Raw genomic sequence first — 6,859 nt, 5'->3', positions numbered from 1 at the left:
TGAGGGTGAGCAAACGCTCTGTATGGAACAATCATAATAAATACAACATGTATCTACACAACGACATATGATATGCAATGCATGCAAGTCGTGGAGATATCAGATCAAATACCCATCCACTGAGCATGTATCAGAATCAATCGAATCTCTATCAAATCAATGCTCGAGTAGGCACACCGACCTCGGTCAAGTATAAGGGAATATTCATATGATAGCGTCATCAAATCCAAAATCTCAAGCAATCAATCATAGAAGCCATGAATGACTATGTTTTTACGGTTCACATAATATCAAACACAATATCGTACTCAAAACCCCATAATCAAAATCCAACAATATCAAGGTATCCAAAGATCATAACTCAACGTGCATGTCATGTATTGATGTATGTATAAAATCATTTGTGTTAACCAAAATATTTATTTTATACACCGATCTACCAATCATTGATGTTATGTATGACACATCAACTCAAAAAATAAGGTATACAGACACATATACTTTCATTCAAATCAATCATATATCATATGACACATATGCATGTCGTATGTTACTTGGTCGCAATATACCTCAATTCTTCATCCTCAGTTTAATGTAGCTCTATCCGATATTAGGATTTTAAAACAGAAAATCAATTTATTTAATCAAAATATTCATTTCAATCAATGAATTCATTCAATGCAACTCTAATAACGTATTTGAATCTATCAATTTGTTCTACACTATTACGCTATTCAGTTTAACATTTACATTATGAGAGTAATTAGATCGCATTATAAATCCTAATATATTTATCTTCATAACTCATTGTTATATAATCATTAATATACATCTAATCATTTACAATCAAAATTTCAAGTTCCAGAATTGTTTTGAAACTTTGAAAATTCATATGAAATTGAAATCATAATATAATTCAATTCTGATTTTGAAAGGTAGTTTTTCGTCGGCTATTCTATCGCATATATTGATTTCGAATTTAAATATATGTTATTCCAGCAATTCAATAAATAAAAGTTCTGAATCCAAGAGAAAATTATCTCAAAAGAATGATCTCAACATGAGGATCCTAATATATAATTTGTTTTAAGTTTCGACAACATTTCGAGATAGATTCTGACAATAGAACTTGAATTCCTTACCTTTCTTCGCAGGTAGAGAGAAAAGGAAAGAGAATCATTACCTGAAATACGTGTTTATCGACCTTAAATCGCAACTAAGGTGATGAGCGCTGGTGCGCGATATCGCATGCGGCCGCTTGCTTGTTGTTGTCCATTAGTTGTTTGGAAAAGTTTGGCGAGCGGGTGTGCGTCTTCACTGCAAAGGTGCGCATATTTTTCTGTTTGAAACTCTGTTTTCTCTTCGAATTAGAAAATTCTTCAACATTAAAATTATAGATCTATTTCTTGGATTTCGAACCATGGTTCACGGGGGTAGTTTAGGGATGAAAAGTTTATGTTTAAAATTTGAGAAGAAAATATTAAGTTTTGAATTTATTCGAGTTTAAAACGCTTTACGGTTTAGCTATTAAGTCAATAAATCGAAAGGCTCGGGTTTACGTCTAATAAAAATATTAGAAGTCGAATTTACGCTTATATGATGGTTCGGGATAGGTTCGAGTCAAGAAAAGTATGAAAAAGTCAAAATTGGGAAGTGCGAGGTCCAGGAGTAAAATGGTCATTTTATGTCCCGGTTAGTTCGAGAGGTCTGACAGTGTCCCGAAGAATCATATTACATGCTAAATGATATTTTAAAATGCTTATGATGAACATACGATATTTTATAATATATGCAAAGTTTGTACGATTTTTCCATTAAATGCTATTTTTAAAGGACACGATATTTTATAAATGAAAGAAAAAGAAAAATATTTTGAATAATACGAATTGACTGTGAAACCAAAGGTTTAATGGAGATATCGTGAGGGAAAAGGCCTCAGAGGGAGCCCGTTTATGGGAAAAGGCTAAAAGGGAGCCCGACAATCGTATTTTCATATTTGGCTACGGCCCAATGATGAGAGTTGCTGACGCCCCTCCCCCAGGTACTTGGTATAACTAGACTGGTCAGTCAAACATGATGATATGATATATGATAGTCACTTTCAAAGATCAAATTTCACCCAAAAATGATATACGATGATGAAAAGCTTTACGATTTAATGATTTATAATATGATATATGATTACGTTTTACTCCAGCTTATTTTATTAAAGTATTATTTTAAATCTACATGTGTCTGTATATGTAGACTCGCTAGGTTATTCGCCCTAGTTTCTCTCCATGGGGCGCGCCAGTGTTATTCGTGAAGAAAAAGATAGGAGTATGAGACTCGGCATCGATTACCAAGAACTAAATAGGGTAACGTGAAGAACAAGTATTCTTTGCCTCGAATCAGGGATTTGTTTGATTAGCTGCAAGAAACTTCAGTATTTTCAAAGATAGATCTTCAATCGGGATATCATCAGCTGAGAGTAAAAGAGACAGATGTGCATAAGGCGGCTTTCAGAACGCGCTACGGGCACTATGAATTTTTGGTGATACTTTTTGGACTGCCTAATGCCCCAAAGATATTCATGGATCTCATGAATCGTGTGTTTCAGCCTTACCTCGATCAGTTTATCATTGTCTTCATCGATGACATTTTGACCTATTCCAAGTGTCGAGAGGAGCATGATCAGCACTTGAAGACGACTTTGCAAGTTTTACGAGATCAAAAATTATATGCAAATTTCAGCAAGTGCGAGTTTTGATTAGAGAAGCTGTCATTCTTAGGCCACATCATTTAAAGAGAAGGAATAAAAGTCGACCCATCTAAGGTCGAGGTAGTTAAAGAGTGGCCGGTGCCTAAAAGTGTAATGAAAACCCGCAGTTTCTTAGGCTTGGTAGGCTACTATCGCAAGTTCATCAAGAGTTTTTTTTCCATCGCAGTACCCTTGACATATTTGACGAAGAAGAATACAAAATTTGTATGGAAACCGGAGTGTCAAAGTGGTTTTGACCAGATGAAGCAAGCGCTCACTACTGCGCCAGTTCTAGCAATGCCGACAGATCAAGGAAAGTATTTGTCGTATACCGACGTTTCGAAGCTAGGATTGGGCGCATTTCTCATACTACATAACCGGGTCCATCTCATATGCATCTAGACAGTTGAAAGTCCATGAGAAGAATTATCTGACGCATGATCTTGAACTAGAAGCAGTCATATTTGCGCTTAATATTTGGAGACACTACTTTTATGATGAGAAATGCAAGATCTATACGGATCACAAAATTCTCAAATAATTCTGAACCCAAAAGGAGCTGAACATGAAACAATGAAGATGGCTAGAACTTGTGAAGGACTATGACTGCGACATTAGCTATCATCCTGGAAAAACTAATGTATATAATGTAGTTGCAGACTCTTTGAGCAGAAAAGTGACAGTCTTGGCTCATTTAGCAGTACAGAAACCTCTGCAGACAGAAATTCAGAGGTTCGATCTTACAGTTTATGAGATAATAAGCGCGAGCTTATCAATGTTGCTCAAATGTATAACCTGAATGCTATTGATGTGTATAATAAGCGTGAGCTTTTTGAGAGTGATCTTGAAAGAATTTGTTTAAGCTAGAAGATGGATAACTTGTTAACTGATTCGGTAACATCTCTTCAGCTGAACTTCTTGGCTATGTATAGGTTTTGCTTCCAACGGTAACAATGAATGCATTTTGAATCTTTATATCCGTTGATAGCCACGTCAAAATCTTTCTGACATTCGTACACTGCAACTTTTCTGAAATGCGGCGTTCCCACTACATGTTGTAGTCTGCTTTTGTAAAATTGTCGTTTGATAGTTACGTTCCTTAATTGATGACGTGTAAATCCGATGACTTAGTTTATCCTTTTTAGCCGATAGATAAACTGATGGTTGTGTAACTAATCAGTTCATAACTGATCCTTCAGTTGACCACAAGGCTTCAGTTAGCTTATGTCAGTTCAGTTGCCCTTGATTATATATTAATCTTCAGTTCGGGTAACTATCAGTTACGAAACTTTTAGTTCAGTTACCTTTAGTTTCCTTGATCAGTTGTTTAATCTTTTCACGCTCAGTTTGTCAAACTCCGAAATTAAGTTTCCAACACACAGATATAAAAAATATCTTCCTGATGTAATCAAGACTCTCGATTTTTCAGGATATTGTTTTTTTCACAATTCAAAGACTCTCATGTGTGTGTGTATATATTTCTTCATTCTTTAAATTAAATAATTTTATTTAAACACTCAATGAATTAATTTTTTTATTCTAGACTATTATTTAATGTTTTATGAGAAATTTACAGTTAGTAGTCACTACTACTAATTTATTATTTAATTAGTATATTCTAAATTTACTAAATAAATAATTGTAAATTCATTATAACATCTATCGACGATCAGATAAGATCGATGTGTCAATGAAACAAATCTCGTTCATATAATAAAAAAATGAAAATTTCGAAGGACAAATTTTGCACTGATCTATTTTTGGCAGCAGCCGATTTTGTGAACCTTTTCACTAAAACAGACAGTTCCACTCTCCTCATTTAATTAGTAGTTAAGCTAAATTCCACAACTTACATTACATAGAATCAATTCCTTGAATTTGATTGTTTCAACTGAAACACATAATCCAATGCTTGTATGACCCTCAATGGTTCAGGGATACAACTAGCTGTGAGTTCATAATTTTATGTGATTCAGAACAATATTTGTTCATATTCGGGCTTACTCAAATTAGTTTCATTTCTTTCATCAATCATTTGATCAAGAACGTCATAACTTAAGTTCCTATTGCATCCACTGGATTATGGTAAGAGCATCTAGTAGCATTGTCTCATGATCCCCTAGGTATTACTGATAGTGCCTACAAGAACTTTAAGTTTTGGTTAGAATATAGTACGGTCCCTTCAACTTATATATCCAGATCGAATCTGCATCCACTGGTAATCGAGAGTTACAAATGAATTTGATAACAATGTGATGTATCTTTGAGTAATAAAAGTGACATGATATGTGCAAATGAGGAAACTCGTTCACAAAATGCACATATTTTACTATTATCAAAGATTTTTTGCACTATTAACTCATCATATCACATAGGATATCTTCACCCATGGGTGAGCAGTGAATCCATTACTACACTGCATTGACTCCTACGTATTTCGAAATTACAACCAACCTCGCTACCTGATGACCCTCAATAGAGTCGGTAAACAGATCAAAGTGCATGCTAATACGTATAGCATCTACGTTGTCCCGAGTCAAAGAGCTAATGATGTACAATCATAATCGTGGACTATTACACTTGATAAGTGTGGGGACCCGGACGCTAATCATCTTCTTAATCGTCATTGGGATAATTGGATCAATGTAATTAATATGGGTCTACAATTTTTTTTTTTAATAGAGTGCGGAACGTAATGGAATCAATCTAATTATACATATCAGTATAATAGTACAAATCTTGTACAACAAACATCAAACTCAAACTAAGGTGTAACAACTAAATGTCAAGTGTTCCAAACCCTATATACATGAAAGTCCGAAGTCTCCACTCTATCACGATCTCTCTCCTCATCTCCTCGACCCTGATCCTGTCCCACCTGTTGTCATGTACACATACAAACAAGACAACAGCCGGATAACTCCGGTGAGAATATGATCCCAGTATAAATCAACGAACATGCGATAATATAATCAATATAAAAGCATGAAGTAAATATCAGAAATAAATGTCAAATCTGAAACATGAATCCATATAAAACTGTAAATAAACTCGTGACTCCACGTCTCAGACTAGACTCAATCCTAGTCTAGGGATCCCGGTTTCCAGATGATGGCATTCCATATCGAATATCCGTGATAGAAGAAACTCCAATTCTAATCAACATCGATATAACCAAACATCCAGTGTCTTGACCTATCCGTCACAGACCTTAGCACTTTCGCTAATACACTATCCTGTAACAGAGTGCAATGTGCCAATGACGATTCCATCACTATCCGGCACTTCTGTCACAAGATTACTCGTCTAATACTCGCCTATAACATGCTTCCTATAAATCAATAGAAACAAGCATATCAATTCAAATCAAGGCATCTAATAACAATCAGTATGTGATTTAGGGAAACTCAAGTATGTCCTACTCAAGTCGATCTCCCAATACCACATTGACTTATACCTTTCGTTCGTAGTCTCGGTCTGAAGCAATATCAGTTCTGAACTCAAGACTGTCTCTGTAAATCTGAAACGATATATCGAGAATCATAATATCAATATTTCATTCTCAAATCAACACTGAATCTGATTAATCTGAATTAATTCAAATCAACGGCATAACGGCACAATCCCGATATCCCCGTCAATACAATATCACCAGATATCAATTACAAATCAGAACCCATATCCATTACATTTTGTAACCAACCCATAACTCAAATCTATTCAATTCCCCAATATAATCAGAAAATCATAATAATTCCATAATCAATCAGTTTTCTGATCTGACTTCGATTCTACGGTGTCTCGTATATCAAGAACATCATATATGTATTATATTCAATTCCATCAATATCATAATTTCAAATGATAATAAAACTCAATGAAACTTACGTCCAGTTGTAGCTCGTGTCGAGAGGAGTACGGTACCGTGTCCGGATTTAAATTCTGATAGCCAGAGCTTGAATAATCGAATTTCCACAATTCAAGAAGACTTCGAGGATTTCTGGAAATGGAGGTCACGATCTTGGCTGGAATTTGTCAAGGAATGCAAGATTTATATCATGTATTGCATGGTGGTGACAAGTGTCACTCAAGTGCTAATTGCACTTTAGCCCCTGAAAT

Source organism: Primulina huaijiensis, chromosome 14 (genome assembly GCF_012295235.1).
Source record: "Primulina huaijiensis isolate GDHJ02 chromosome 14, ASM1229523v2, whole genome shotgun sequence".
Classification (NCBI taxonomy): Eukaryota; Viridiplantae; Streptophyta; class Magnoliopsida; order Lamiales; family Gesneriaceae; genus Primulina; species Primulina huaijiensis.
This window is presented reverse-complemented; position numbering follows the sequence as displayed.